The following is a 16,695-nucleotide window of genomic DNA, read 5'->3' on the forward strand; positions in this document are numbered from 1 at the left end:
CGAAAAAGAAAAAAAATAGCTATTCGAAAGAAAAATAGAGAGAGAAAAAAAAGACATGAAAGACAAAAAAGGAAAACAAAACAACAAAAGTGTGAAAAAAATGCATTTCGACAAGAAATTTGTTGTTTGATATGTCGTCTTTTTATCTTGTTGTGCTTAATGTTTTGATGGAGTTGAGATTATTATTTGTTAGTTCCTTGCCTTGAATTTTTAGCCATATTTTTAGCCTTTTCCCACCTTTATCTAAGCCCCGTTACAACCAATAAAAGACCCTTTGATTTATGCATATTAGTAGTGGAGATTTGATTTACTTGCAGGCTTATGGTAATACCGTGTCAATTCTAACATTGAGAGTTTCTTTACCCCAAACACATCGAGTGATTTGAGTGAATCCTGGTAAGGTGTTGAGTTATGAGCATTGAGATTAATGAATGAATGGATATTACAATTGCACTTGACGTGTTCCAATTGGTGATTGTGGTCTCTACCTTACTTCCTTGAATGTGAAACTTGAAAAAAGAGCGTTTAATGAAGTTTTTGACTGATTTGGTTAATCATACTTGAGGACAAGCATGCGACAAGTGAGGGGGAATTTGATGAGTGTTCAAAATAGTTAATCTTTTCTCGTTATTTCTTCGATTTTGTGGAGTTATTACTGTTGATTTGGTTGTGTTATGCCTATTTTCGTGCAGGTCCTTACTTTCCAGAATTAGTGATAAAAAGGGCGAATTCTGCATTTTTTATTATTTGGTCACAGCTGGAGACATGGGCAAGACTCTGGGCACGACGCGGCTGACGTGGTAGTTATAGAAGGTCAAGTAGCGACGGTTTCTAGAAGACTTCATCCGCACGCCTTCTGAAGGATTGACGAGTAGAGTTGCATTAGGAGACTAGTTTAAGTTTGAATTTAAATTTAAAAACAATTATCTTTTTTATTATTTTTATTATTTTTCTTTGCTTATCTTTTAGGCTTTGAGAGGCTATAAATACCCACTTGGGGTAAGCCTAAACTCATCACTCAAATTACATTCTTCTTTTCTCTCTAGTTTTATCAAAGTTTTCTCTTTTTACTTTTCAAGTTTTTCCCTTTTTTCTTTTATTTTCAAGCTTTGTTTTCAAAATGCTAAGTATGACTTTTGTCATGCTTAGCTAAACTTTTCAAAAGCCGATAGTTGTCACGATGATTCAATTCCAACAGGAGAATTGAAACAGTCCCTAATATCTTCATAATCTCTCTCAATCTCTGCACTTATTTTTCAAAATCAAAACAGTTTTCAAAATCAAAGATTGACTTTGGTCAAGAGGTTGTTGCGATTATATGTGTGGGAGGAAAATTCGGCTTATAGAAAGCAATTCGACTTCCTGGGAACACACTTGGCGAGATAGTTTTGCCAAGAGGGAATTGAGATCGGAATTGACGGTTATAGAAGCAACAATCCAAGTCGGACGCTACAAACTTAAACGGTAATTAATCTACGACAATTGATGTCGTTAGAATCAATTATCGAAACCGGAATCAAAGATTGCCTTGGGTGTTCGGTATACAAGATAGAGTCACGGGGATAGCCCTTGTAGACAAAGTAACCGACGTGGATACCGAAGAGAAAATCTTATTCGATGATCATAAGGAAATTGAATCAAAGCGAAGCCTGAGGCTACTTTTACCGAATTTATTCACAATCTTCATCTTCTTATTTTTACTTTAATTACTTTTATTTATTTAATCGTTTTTATTATTTTAATATCTTTTTACCAAAATTCCCCTCATTTTTACTGTTTCACGCTTGTATAAATAAATCAGACAGAAATTTATAATTTTCTAAGTCCCTGTGGAATCGACCTTTACTACGTATTTCCTTTATTTATTTATTGAGAATAAGGAATTTATTTTGACACCGAAACGACAGTTTTCAACATAGCATTTCTCTATGGCAAATGTCATATCCACGCGGCCAAAAGTAAAGAAACTTTAAGAGAGATTCCATAATATCAAAAGAGCCCTAAACATATTTTGGTCAATCGAAACATCTAGGAGATAAGATATGTCACCATAGAGCTAATAAACAACTGTTTATCGACTGCTTCCCATTTTCTACAGATCTCTTTCAGCTCACTCAGGTCATTTTGATGAACATTGATATGGTGTACCAACCAGATCTGACACATATACAGACTGTAAGCTATCTTCATTGGTTAGTTGGGACTACTCGGACCATCTCAAAACATCTTCATTGTCTTCTACCTCTTTTTGAATCCTTCGTTCCATATTACTATCCTTCTATACGGACATCAATCACATATCAACACCATGGAATGAATTGTGCAATACAAAAATGAAAACAAAATAAAACAAAAAAACATAAAAGAAAATTTGTAAGTAATCATAAAGAAATTAATCAGGCATAATATAATTTGTTAATAATACCTACTCCACATGCTGGCTACCCAATCATGCTTTAGCATCCTACCCAAACATGATTTCTAACCCTATGCTTTATTTAACATACAAACCTAACCTCATGCAATCTAGTTTGCATGCTTATTTGGAAATTAAATAAACCGAATCGCATGATCTCTAATTTTCATACATTATTCAAAAAACAAATTTAAACTAGAAAAATTAAAAGTCTCAAAAGAGTTTTTCCTTGTGTACTCTCGTTACGAGACTCTTAAGGTTTGGGTTAGGCTCTACCTGGGTTCGAGGTTTACTATATGTTGGGTTTGACTCTAAAGTAAAAGGTTCTCGAATTATCCTTGTCAGTGCCCCTTGGGCTACCAGACCCTCAATCTTGGCCCATCATATGCTTTCAGATCGAGTTCAATTTGAGGGAACACACCTCCTTATGTCCATACGAAAGTGAAAACCATCACGAGGGAGTAGTTTCTCACTCCTACTTAAATAGGATGAAGCGGGGTTTTATCTTATGTTATGCAAATGCAGTTGTGCAGTGTATGAGGAAAAATGAAAAACAAACACAAAGCATAGTTCTCAAATCCCTTTAAGACATATTTACTATGAAAACATTAGCAAACAAATTAGTATAACTATTTAGTTGTTAATCAAATTATAAATAAAATTTATTTAAACCAAACAAGGGATCAAAAACTAAATTAGAACGAACTTGTAATTTTCATTATAAAGACAATTAATTAATTGACTAACGGCTTGGCCCTCTAAAAAAACTCCCCAATGGAGTCGCCAAGCTGTTGAAACGATGTTTTTCCTTTAAAAAAATTATTTTTAAATCTGATTTTTAAAAGATTTCTCCAATAATTTGTTGACCTTTTAAAATAAAACATGGTTCGAGGAGTGCCATCAATCTTTGATTAGGGTGTGATTGGGCACCAAAATAAACATATTTTTCATTTTAATAAAAATATTAATTTTAATTAAAACAACAATTTTACGGTCTGTGATACCAAAAATTTGAGTTCAGGAGTCGGTTACGCGTGGGGAATGATTAACACCCCCACAACGTCTTAAATCGGTACTAAGTTGATTAATTAGTTGTCTTTGCAATGTAATTTGCAAGTTCAAATTTAATTTAATTAAAGATCCCATACAAATAATACTCCTTGAATTTTAGGACGAAACATAATATTAATTATTTCTATCGAGAAGAATCGACCTCTCATGCCTTAAAACAATCAATTCCTATTCCAATTGAAATAAAGAAATATTACAATTCCATTTTAAAGTTCATTATTAATTCAAAATTTAAATGCAAAATAACAATAAATAAAAAAATTAAATTTAAGATTTTCCTTTTAAAACATATTGTTTTAATTTTAAGAGGGAAAATTGTAATATTTAATTATTTCCAATAAATAAGAAATAACCTCTTATGCCTCAAAGAAGTCATTTATTTTTCTAATCGAAATAAAGAAATATTACTATTTAATCCTAAAATTAAATATTAATTCAAGTGTTATTTATTTTTGAAATCATTTTAAAACACACACGAAATAAAACGAAAATTAAACACATATATTAAACAAATACGATTAATTAATTATTTTACCGACATTTAATGAGAATAAGGATGTTCAATTATTTAAATACATCGAGATGGGATCTTAGATCCGATCTAACAATCCTTTCTCGGTGAATTTAATTAAAATAACATACTCTTTTTCTCAGTCCCAAATTTTAAACGTAATCAATTTATTCATTTCTCTTGATAGGATACCCTTTTATTTTAAGACTATTGAAAGCGACCTCTTAGGCTTTAAGACTATTGAAAGCGACCTCTTATCTTTAAGACAATCACTTCCCCTAATCTCAAAATAAATGGATATTCCTTTAGTCAAATTATTTTGATTCGGGTCAAGTAATGCTTATGAGGATACCATACAATTTAACTAAAATTAAATCCTAAACCTATATTCAACAAATTACACAAATATTTATTTCATGATATCAATATATATTTTATACACGGACAAGATTCAAATCACATATTATTCATATTATAAAAATATAGGAATAAAAAAATAAAACTGGAAATTTTAGTTTCACAATAACAAATCAAATAAATAACATAGCATGTAGTGTAAAAACCATATATTACAAGCACTGACAGTGTAATAAACCCATATAATTGGGACTAAAATGAAAATACTTAACATTATATGCAGGAAATTAAAGTAAGCAAAAGTCAGTAATGGTGACAAGAATAAAATACACATAAAATTTAAACACTGGAACACTAAAACGATGTCATTTTGGGGGACTTAAATACCCCTTTTAACTTTCAGAAAACCCTAACCTTCCTCATTTTCAACTCAGTCGTTGTCTCTTCTTCTCTCACTCATTTCCCTTTTTTATTTTGACGAGAGAATGAAGGTCTCTCCGACCGCCCCTAAACAAATCCAACGAGGGGCCGATGACCACTTTTTCCATTTTCCTTCAACCCCTAAACCTAAACAATTATTTAAAGCCTTATTCCGACTCTTTCTTCCCCATAAACAGAAAACCAAAACTGAAGGGGTTACCTTTGGTGTTTTTTAGACCCCACGACTCAGATGAAGCCAAATGAATCAAACCTTAAGTAAGCTTCCTATCCTATCCTTTTCTTTTCTCTATTTTTTCTTTTTTTTTTGATTTTTTCTGTCTATTTTTTATCTTTTTTATCTTTTCAAAAACCCGAATCCTCCCCTTTTTTTTCTCTCAAAACTCTCTGCCATTTTTTCTGCAAACTCCTAAAACTATCATTTCAAAACCAAAACCCTTGCTTTTTATCTCCCCTTTTGTATGTTGATCGGAGATGGATTTGATGACACAAAAAGACTACGACCGAGGGAATGATTTCCCTAAACCCGTTCTTTAAAACCCATATTTTATAGGATTTAATTTGAATTTTTTAATGAGTTTAGGTATTTGGTTGATTTTTTTTCTGATTTGATATTTTTTTTACTATTGATACTAGATGATGATGATTGTTGAAGCGACAACTTTCAGATGACGAGGTTGAGTCGTCGAAACAGTGACGGTGACGGGTTTTCTCTCGTCGTCAGCGACATCGGTTGGAACCCTAGGTTTTCAAACCCTAGTGGTTTATTTTTGTTGGGATAAGGTTTTGGTTTGCTGTTGGGCTTCAGTTTGGGCCTACTAGGTCACTTGTAATTGGGCTCGATTAGGCTTGTTGTAATTTTGAGCCTGTAAAAGAAATAAAATAAAATATATAAATTTATAAATAAAATAATGATGATGATGATGATAATAATAATAAATATAATAATAATAATAATAATAATAATAACGGTCTCCAGGCGAAAACGGGTGTCAACAGTATCTATGACGAATTGAAGCTCACCTGGTCAAATGATTTTGAAAGAATAATGGTTTAGACCGATAATGCAGATGTATTTGATCTTTTATCTCCTCCTTCATCTGAGAGTTATTTTTCTCTCGTTCGATCTATCACTTCTCTCTGCAATAAAACTTGGTTTGTTGACTTCATTCAAATTCGAAGAGAAACCATATTTTAGATTATTACATAGTCAAATTGTCTACTTCGCCCCCAACTGATTTATTTGATATTTTAGCTAGAAATGTTTCTGGCCCTTGTAATATGCATAAAGAATTGATGGACGAAATTATTTATTCATATTTAGATATAAAATCATATTAGTAGAATTCGATAAACATAAGAAGATTTTTTGTTGAGACTTGATGTAAGGCTATCCAAGCTTCTTCAATGATGGAGCAGTTGGCAACCTTGTTGTTTCCAGATCTAGGAGATACACCAAATGCCACAATTGAATTAATAAGCAATCTGCACAATTAAAGGAAAGAAATGATTAACGGAATAAGAAATAAATGAAAGAAATGAAATGAAAATGAAATTATGGGTTATAGATGTTATCAAATGTAGGTTGCGGAAGTGTTGAAGAAATATCCTTTAATGGATCATAAATTCGGCCTCCAAATGATGTTATTGGATCATTGCTTTGATGATGATTGAAGGATGTCTTCATGGTGATGGAATGGTAACGGAGATGATGATGTTGTAGGCGTTAAGTTGTTGGGAGATGGTGATGGTTTAAGTAGTATCTGGCATCAGCCATAGTTGCTTCACGATCCTCCTCAATGTTGACTCGAATCATTGCCACTTCCATATCTTTATTGTAGTCCTTCACACTCCTCTGGCCTTGCTTGAGATTCTGTAACTTCTTAAACAAGTCTCGGTGATAATGAAAAAGAATGAATCATTTCTTCATTATACATTTCATTTCATACCAAGTTGAGACCGATCGTTCTCCATTCCTTCTTTTGTTAAGGGTAAGTTGATCCCACCATATTAATGCATAGTCTATGAACTTCATGGCTTCTAATCTCACTTTCTTTATCTCAGAATAGTTTTGGCAACTAAAAACATGTTCCAGATTGCTTTCCCATTCGATATAGGCTTCAGGATCAGTCTTTCCTTGGAATTGAGGAATTTTAATCTCGATGTTACTTAAGTTGTCATCAACAATAGCACGTCTGGGTCCTTGGTACGCTGCTTGTTCTCCATCCTCAATATTATCTAGAACATCTTCTTCTGGGAGCAGTTGTTGTTGTCTCCTAGAACCCCATTATTCTAGGCTGGTGGTAGATCCTGACGTTGATATATATTTTCCTGTTGAGCATCGAACTCTTCACTAAACATTCATATCATTTCACAATGAGTGCTTGCATTTGTAAGTTTGGTTGCCCTGCATTTTCTTTGGGACTTTGAGATATGATTAGTAAAATAAAATAAATTAAAACCTTACCAGCACGCTCACAAAAGCCTCATTTGGTCACTCCAAAGAAAATTTAGACTTCACTCCACTCACACTTGTGTTTGCACTCGGGGATATGTTATTAGCTTTTTCTGATCCCCTTCTGATCTCACCGTCTCGTTTGCATTTTCCGCTCAAATCTATCTTGTGGGTCCTTTAGAGAACTAACTCAAGATTAAACAAGTTTCTTTGTTTGTTGCGTCGACTATAGGAAATGGTTAGCGTATAGAAATAGATATGATAAAGGTAGCATAGAATGGTTAAGAAGAGATAAGGAAAATAATGAAAGCAAAGGAAATTAAATAAAGAAAATGATGAAGATAACTTATAACCCAAGTTGCAACACTTACTATATTCCTTCACAAGAAACAACAAAGATACCTCTTTCAAGTTTGATGTTGGGAAGATTGTAATGTGTTTTCCTTGAATGTAATTTGCAACTTTGCTTCACTTTTCTTTTACTTTTGAATTTTCTTCTTTTTCTTTTCTTTCTTTTTGTACTCAAAATTTGATGTAGGGACTCTTTTATTTTTATTTTTCTTCTTTCTTTTTGTTTTGTTGCAACACTTTGATTGTCAATCCAACTAAGCTCTGATACCACTTGATGTAAGGCTATCCAAGCTTCTTCAATGGTGGAGAAGTTGGTAGCCTTGTTGTTTCGCGATCTAGGAGAGACACCAAATGCCACAATTGAATTAATAAGCAATATGCACAATTAAAGGGAAGAAATGATTAATATAATAAGAAATGAATGAATGAAATGAAATGAAAATGAAATGAAATGTTAGAGATGTTATCAAAGGTAGGTTGCGGAAGTGTTGAAGAAATATCCTTTAATGAATCATAAATTTGGCTCCAAATGATGTTGTTGGATGCTTGCTTTGATGATGATTGAAGGATGTCTTTATAGTGATGGAATGGTAATGGAGATGATGATGTTGTAGGCGTGAAGGTGAAGGGAGATGGTGATGGTTTAAGTAGTATCTTAAATAAGCCAAAGAAGAAGAAAAGTTATAGAAAGCTTACCCCCGTTCACTATAAACTTAAGTAAGGGGTGGTATGTTGGGACTTGAACCCTCTAGTTATAAGAATTAGGAACTCAAAGTATCAATGGAAGGGGTTGATGCCACAAACTTAGAAAGCTTGCTTAATCGATATAGTTCTTAAAGAACTTGAAGAGAGAATAATCTCACAAAGAGTTTATATTATCAAAAGGGTTGAGTTACAAATGAAATTCCAAAGCCTATTTATAGGCTTACAAGGGGTTTGGCCAAATACTTAGGTGGTGTTTCGGCAAGGCTATGTGCCTTTACAAAGGGGTTACAATGATTTGAATAAATAGGTAAGTGTTGGTTCATTTTGCCACCCATGCTTGTTCATATTTGCCGCCCATTTTGATGTCTTCTCATGCTTGGTCAAATAGGTATGTGTCCCCTCACTTTGGTGCCTAAATGATACACACGCATGGCACCTGGGTGGGCTGGTCATGAGACACTCAAATGGGGTCGTATAATGCTTGTTGTATAGGCTTGTCCATGGAATGAAGAAAGGCAGCAATGTAGGTGTGACTTGGCATCCATCATGCGTCTAGGTGACATGGCATCAATTGGGCAGCAACTTGTTATGAAAGGTCACATTGTGTGTAAGGTAACCTTTCATCAATTTAGCTACTTCCCATGTGTATGAGCTGAAGATGAGTTGGCCATAGATGAATTACATGAAGATGAGTCTTTGGACAGCTCCTTGTGAAAAGGCACCTCTTGGAATGGAAACTATTCGCTAAAAGGTACGAATCCAAAAAATTGACCTAGACCATATTTGAAGTACTCTGTGAAGTGGTGATGATGGTGCAACTCTCCAGCTGAAATAAGAGGTTTAGCTAGCTCAAAAGTCCAGCTCAAGTCAGCTATGAGCTCGAAGAGTAGCTTGCAACTTTGTCCCAAAATGTTCTTGAGCTGTCCCGAAGTTGTCCTAGTCAAGTTTTCATAGCTCGTGGACTCCAATGCTAGCTGTAAGTTAGCTCCCATTTGTGGCCGCCTATGCACCTATAAAAGAAAGCATAATATAAGCTAAGTAATATAAGAAATAATCATATAAATATGTGGTTCATAATAGTAACTTCATACATTACATAATATCATCATCACAACTATAAATGTAATGTATGTAAACTATTATCATAACTATGGTATAAAGAAAGAATAAGTTAGGGAAAATCCCCCTTTGATTATTGTGAAAGGTTTGAGATGCAAGGACATTCATGATGCTGATTTGGGTCACATCAAGACTTGTATAAACATTTTTCTTAAGATAGATTCGTCCTCTCCTCAATGCTTTGAGTAACAGTGGATGTTGGTCTCCAAGAGTACAACAACAAACGATCATAGCATTAAGCACAACAACAATGATCAGTAAATAAAATCTTATCTTTTTCTATCACTAGAAAAAAATGAATTTAAAACAAAATTTTCTAAATTTTTCCTATTCCAAAGTTGTGCCCAAATTTCATCGGAAAACGTCTCAATCTCCCCAAATTGATGATGGATTCTTCGATTTATTCATTCTCTGATCTCCATAGTCCACTCCTCGATGGGCCTGAAACTAAACTATGTTGGTCGACTAATCATTCTCTCGTGGTCTACCGTTCAAATTGGTCGTTCGTCTATTGGAGCTATGCCATGTCAGCCTGTCCGTAAAGTTTTTAATGGCGGGATACTAAAATGAAACTAAAACTAAAAGTTAGGCATGGTTTTAAAAAAAATAAAAGTTTATGTACTAAAATAGATCAAAATTGATAGCTTATGTACTAAATGTGTAGTTTGCCAATAATCTAATTGTTTTCCGTAAAATCGAAAGCGGATGGAATTGGTCCAGTAAAACCGGCTCATCGCAACTCTCTTGCTCCTATCGTTGTGTCTGGTTCATTGACCTTCGCCAACGACGTCAGATACAGCGGTTAGTCTTCCTCCGCCGCTTCTATTAATATTCTTTTATTGTCTTTTTATTTTGTCGATGGCTGAGAATTATATTATTAACTCACGCCCATTATGTTTACTTTTCTTGAGAAAGAAATTTATTCACTGATTGTTCTGAAATTACCTCTCCATATTAGAATCTGATTTGATTTACATTTTTGAAAAATTCTTCTTTTGAGTTGATGCTTTAGAAAATAAACAATAATAGTGGTGGATTTATTGAGGACTGATAGTAGACCTGTACTACTTTTAAAATCTGAATTTTCTTGGATTAATTTTCTATTTTACTAATGGTTGAAAATTTATTTGTATTCATCGTAAAATTCAAATTTTCTTCAATTAATTACTTGTTTAACTAATTGTGTTTATCCTAAAATTTTATTTGTATCCCATTTTAATAAAAAAATTTATGTTATTATTATATGTACGCTAACCCTAAAAAATATTTCTAAACATGCCACTGAATCTACGAACGCAGATAACGCTGAGTATGCTGTAAAAGTTCATGGAGTTGAGATTTCGACTAATCCAATCGTTAGGGGGGCGCCTGCGACCTTCAGTATTTCTGCAACAACAGGTAAACTAATCAACATTTGCCAATAAATCTATTCGTTATTTGAGGTTAAGTGTTAAAATTTGAGGCTGGAGGGTGGGACTGTACGAAGGGAAGTACATAGAGATTTTATGTTTAAGATCGATTTTATAAAATTTTGGATAAACATTACAAATGGTCCTCGACTATAGGATGTAGTTTTCTTGAGTTTTCAACTATTAAAGTTACAAAATGATCTCGTGATTATAGGGAATTGATTTGTTGAATCCCTCGACTATTAAAAGTTACAAAATTGACACCCACTATTTATTATGTTCCAAACTCGTCATTTTCCGTTAAAAAATTGATGGAAGTCTGAACTTCACGTTAACATGATGACTAAGATATTATAAATTTGATCTCATAATCTTAAACGACTATCATATCTCAGTTAGCATATTAACTTCCAGCTCAGATGATAGTAAATTTTTAGCATTAAAGGACGAGTTTGGAACACAATGAATAGTTGAATGACCATTTTGTAACTTTTAATAGTCGATGGACTCAACAAAGCATCATCATATAGTCGAGGGACCATTTTGAAACTTTTAATAGTCGATTGACTTAATTAAATAATATTTTATAGCCGGGGGACCATATGTGTGCTTTATTCTAAAATTTTAAGATCCAAACTTATAAAATTTTAGAAGACAAAAACATATTACCAATATAAAATACAAATAACATATATAAATTATATTAGAATTTGAAATTTTTAGGGATCGCTGTATCAGACGACTCCTCAGTCCATCTAACTGTATGTGTTTGTTGTATATACAATATTGGTTTGCAGGGTGTCTTGCAGTTCCGGAGCACGATGCCATTTATTATTGGCTAATTATATGATAGTTTCGTGTCTCGTCCGATAATTGTTGATGTTTTTTGAAGTATGCATCCCAAATCAATGGTGTTTTTAGCTTTTGACTGAAGGAGGGTTGTATTTTTCTTTAATGGTAATGCAGATGATCCAATATCTGTTTTCGAGGGGGAATCGGAAAAACTGCTCGTGTGAGACAGTGAACGTCAGAAGACGCCAAGAACAGAATGCATCATCTAGAAGACACGACGACCACAGTGCGACTCCTACTTTGTTCCTTTGGTAGTCTTGACAGTTTTGACATTCCAACTGCATGAAAAATAAAAAACGCATTGTGTTCCTGACACTTTTCTCGACACTGTAACAATCACACCATCTCAGGAAATAATTTTGTTGAGACCCTACACGAGCCAATTATTTTTTCCAACGCCCCCACACGAGCAATTTTGCCGGGGAAGTTGGTGATTGAGGTGTCGTACTTTGGATTGCACATTCACGGTGAGACTGATGACCTTTGTGATGAGACATCTTGCCCTGTTTCTACTGGTGATTTCATGGTTGCTCACTCTCAAGTTTTGCCTGGTTATACACCCACCTGTAAGTCCCTACTTAATGTTTTACTAATTTGTTGCTGAATGGTTAGAGTTTTCTTTTTATATATCTGTTCGCATCAATGTTCTTGCATAGCACAAAGAGTTTAAAATGTCTTGTTTCTATCCCATTTGTCTAGTTTTGGCTAAGTTTGCTTTATGTTTAGGAATTAGGACCAAAACTAAAAGGAATTAGGAGGAAGTAAATAAAAAGGTTACAACCAAAAGGAAAGACCCAAAATTTGAAAGACGTAATGATAAAAAACACATATAAAGTTTGATTAACTAGTTACTTTGGTCTCTATTCTTTTTTTGGAGCACTTAGGGGTGTAAATTAACAGAGCGCTTAGTGAACTGTTTGTGAATTGTTCATATAACATTCATTTATGTTCGTTTGTTAAACTAAATAAATAAGTTTGAACAAAAAAAAATTTAGGGTCATTTAATAAATGAACGAACACAAGAGAGGCATGTTCAGTTCCTTTATGTTCACGAACAAGCTCATTTATAAGCTCGTTTATGGAATCATTCATTTATTTTCATGAACAAGCTCGTTTACCTGGTTCTCCATTTCCTTTTATTTTTTTACATTTTAAATATTGGTGAAAATAGAGACTAAATTGAACACGTGGTAAAAGTTGAAATTTAAACTGTGAAGTTTAAAGAGTTTAAGCAATAACGGTACAATTTTACCATTTTCTTTAGCTTGTAGATGAAAGAGTAAAATTAAAAATTGAACATATAAACAAACACTAAACGAACATGTTCATTAACGCTAAACAAACACGTTCATAAACATATAAATAAACACGTTCGCAAACATAAAACGAACATGTTCACGACGTCCACACTCGTTTTCGTACGGGGATTTTGTCGATTTCATTAATATTAATTACATAATAATTATTATTTCTACTATTTTTATTTTCATTATATTTTATTTTTTACTTATGTATGCCTATACATGAACCCAAAAATGGGACCCAAATTACAATAGGCCCAATTCGAGCAACAAAACAACCTAAACTTGGGCCCAATTATAAGGGGTCAAATTAGCCCAAACCCTAACTAGTTAAGGTTTCTAACCCTAGTCTCTACCAACCGCCAGCTCCACTTCTAGTCAAAGTCTCTCACCATTGCCACTATTCTGGTTGTCCACTGTCAACATCAGCTCCGTTCGCCGGCCACTTGTCAGTAATATTCAATCAAATCAATCAAATAGATCAATCAAGTGAAAAAGAGGGTGAATCCCAAAAAATTCAGGGCTTCCCCACCAAACACTCCACCATCATCACCTTCATGCCACAATAACTCATACAAATGAACACAAAAGACCAAGGAAAAGTGGGAAATTGAACTTCGTTCGGGGATACAACAGTCACGTTTTCACTGTAAAGAGTGGGGTTCAGTATTGTAAAAAAAAGGGAGAGGACTCCTGATTCAAAAAAAAACTTGTAAAATGAAACTCGACCCTATCTTCTTTCAAATAAAGCAATAAAAAATGGAAAGATATTTTCATAGCAACAAAATTTTCATTCGAAATACAAGTCATTTTTTAGCAACGCAAAGCAATAGAAGAAGAAATGAGGAAAACACATCTCTGTCGGATCTCTCACCAGCGATTGGGGCATCCGTTGCCCAATCCGGACGGTGAGGAGAAGCATATGGAGGAAGAGAACAACATACTTGAAAACCAGTTCGATCCGACAGTGGACGGAGGAGATCGAATATTCAAAAGTCGAAAGGTCACATGCCATTTTGGGGTGTTAAACTCCGGATCTCGTAAAGCCGTGGCTCGATCCAAAATCCTCAGGATGAGACGAACAAACCCCAAAATTTTAGGCCTAAAAAATATAGATAGAGGGGAGAATGTTTAGGGAAGAAGAGAGAGTGGCAAAGCATAAATGAGGAAATAAGGGAAATAAGGGTATTTATACCCAAAGCAAATGTCATCGTTTAATCCCCTAGTGATTGGCGTTTTTCCCCAATTGGATAATCACACGCGCAGTCCCTTAATCTTCTTATCATATGCAATTTGGTCCCAATTTCAGCTTATTTCACTTTTTCTTAAATATTTTGTGATTATTCTGAGATTTTACCATTTTAATATTCTTATGTTAACTTTTGGTTTATTTTCTTTCAGGTCCTCCTATATTTCGCACGGTTTTGCATATTAGTCCATGTTTATTTACAACACCGCATGGTTAATGTTGTGTTTATTTTAATTTAGTCACTTGTTTAGTTTCTTTAATTAATTATTTTTAGTCCCTATAATTTTTGTTCGTGTTACAGTTTGGCCACCATATCTTAATTGTTTTTGTTTCTTACAATTTCAGCATGTAGTTTTAAGTACTTTTATTTTAGTCCTTATGCTTAGTTTTTTGGTTTATGCGTGATTATACATTTGGCATGTAATTTTTCTAATTTTTATTTTAGTTCATATTTATTTTTGGGTTTATTAGGATTTTGGCACTTGAAATATTTCAACTTTATATTTTAGGATCTTTGTTTGTTTAAGTTTCTGTATTTTTATATTCTAATGTTCTATATATGTATGTATATATTTTATTTTAGTCCATTGTTCTAGATACGAGCATATATTTATTCTAAGTTTTTATTTAGCTTGAGGTCTAAATATATGTGTGTGTAGTAAATGTATTTTATATTGTTTCAAAGAGATAATCGTACATGTATGTTGGATTATTATTCTTTTTTATGCATGCTATATGTAAATATGTAATTTATTGCATATAGATCTAGGATCTAATTTTAAATTAAATTACATGAAACCCTCATAAGCATCTCTTGACTCAAACCGAAATAAATTTACTAAGGGTAATATTCGTTCATCTTAATATTGTCGTACAGTGACTGTCTTAACGTATTAGAAAGTATTTTCGATAATTTAAAAATGAATATATATTCCATTTAGTGACACGAATTAAATCAAATCCATTTTAAAATTCGGAAATTGGGAAAAAGATCATGCGCTTTTAGTTCAATTCGCTGGGAAAAGACTGTTAGATCGAATCTAAAGTCTCGTCTCGAGATATTTAAATAATTGAACATCTTTATTCTCATTAAATATTGGTAAAATAAATAATGATTTATATTTGCTTGATATATGTTTTTAACTTTCTTTATATATATATTGCATGTGTTTTCATATGGGTTTTCAAAATAATAACACCCAAATCAATATTGAGAATAGTGATATGTCATCATTTCGATTAGAGCAATCAATGAATGCTTTAAGGTATGAGAGGTCATTTATTATCGATTGGAAATCATTAGATATTATCATTTTCACTCGAATTGATATTGAATTTTAAGAAGAAATAATAATATCTCTTCATTTTGATTGGAGTAATAAATGAATGTTTTAAGGCATGAAAGGTCATTTATTCTCGATTGAAAATAATTAGATATTATCATTTTCTCTCTTAAAATTATTTTGGGTGTTTTTTTATTTTGAATTAATAATGAACTTTAGAATGAAATTTTAATATTTCTTTATTTCGATTGGAGTAAGAATCGATTGCTTTAAGGTATGAGATGTTGATTCTTCTCAATAGGAAATAATCAAATGTTATTATGTTTTGCATGAAAATTTAAATAATATTACTTGTAGGGGATCTTAGTTAAATTAGACTCGAATTCTTAAATTTCATTGCAATGACAACTAATTAATCATCTAGGTACCGATTTAGGGTGCTTTGGGGGTGTTAATCATTCCCCACACGTAACTGACTCCCGAACTCAAATTTGGGTAACGTATGCCGCAAATTTATTGTTTTAATTAAAACAAATGTTTTTTAAAATGACAAAAACTTTTTGGGTGCCCAATAACAGCCTAATCAAAGATTGCTGGCAACTCTGCAAACCACATTTTATCATTAATCGATCATAAAAAATTATTTCGAAACGAGACCCCCATTTTCTCTTGGGAAATTATCTCGACAGCTTGGTGACTCTGCTGGGGTTTTCTTTTAGAGAATCAGGCCATTATTCGACTAGTTAATTGTCTTTGCAAATGAAAATTACAAGTTCGCTCTAATTTGATTTTTGATCCCTTGCGTGGTTTGAATAGATTTTTGTTTACAATTTGATTAACCACTAAATAGTTTTATTGATTTGTTTGCTAATGTTTTCAAAGTAAATAAATTTTCATGTTTTTGGGACTTCTGTTTGGTGTTTTTTGCTTTGTTGTTGCTTTTCCTCACACATTACACAGCTGCATTTGCATAACATGAGCTAAAACCTCTCTCCGTCCTATTTAAGTAAGAGTGAGAAACTACTCCCTTGTGTAGTTTTCACCTCTATATGGGATAGTAGATCGCTCCTGGGGCTCACACCTTATGATCCTCGTGATGGTTTTCACCTCTGTATGGACATAATGAGGTGTGTCCCCTTGAATTAAACTTGATCTGAAAGCCTATGATGGGCCAGGAA

General features: G+C 33.2%; 1 pseudogene; it reads left to right on the forward strand.

The window, feature by feature from the left end:
* Positions 1 to 10,128: 10,128 nt before the first annotated feature.
* The window catches only part of LOC120131288, a 31,403-nt pseudogene continuing 24,836 nt past the window's right edge, over positions 10,129 to 16,695 (forward strand).

The sequence above is a fragment of the Hibiscus syriacus genome, unplaced genomic scaffold, assembly GCF_006381635.1.
Source record: "Hibiscus syriacus cultivar Baekdansim isolate YM2019G1 unplaced genomic scaffold, ASM638163v2 tig00110551_pilon, whole genome shotgun sequence".
Classification (NCBI taxonomy): Eukaryota; Viridiplantae; Streptophyta; class Magnoliopsida; order Malvales; family Malvaceae; genus Hibiscus; species Hibiscus syriacus.